At 77.3% G+C, this 220-nt stretch overlaps 1 protein-coding gene across 1 annotated transcript in view; it reads right to left on the bottom strand.

Moving 5' to 3' along the window:
* Window positions 1–220, bottom strand: part of SMAD6 (SMAD family member 6) — a 45672-nt gene that overhangs the window by 45085 nt on the left and 367 nt on the right. The window lies entirely within an intron of this gene.

Below are 220 nucleotides of genomic sequence, written 5' to 3'. Positions count from 1 at the left end.
CCCGCCCCGCCGCGCCCGCCCGGGGGAAAGTAGGTCAGGGCGGCGCGGCGGCGGCGCAGGGGTTAAGGCCGCTCCCCCCGCCGGAGCCGCCGCGGCGGGACACACCTCCGCGATGTATCAACTTGTCCGCCGTGGCAAAAGTTCAGGCCCGGCGGGCGCCCATTGGCCCACCGCCGCGTGACGCGTGGCCGCGCCGCCGCCTATTGGTCCGGACGTGGCG

This window comes from Haliaeetus leucocephalus, unplaced genomic scaffold (genome assembly GCF_000737465.1).
Source record: "Haliaeetus leucocephalus isolate CR32 unplaced genomic scaffold, Haliaeetus_leucocephalus-4.0 Scaffold339, whole genome shotgun sequence".
NCBI classification, from domain to species: Eukaryota; Metazoa; Chordata; class Aves; order Accipitriformes; family Accipitridae; genus Haliaeetus; species Haliaeetus leucocephalus.
This window is presented reverse-complemented; position numbering and strand designations above follow the sequence as displayed.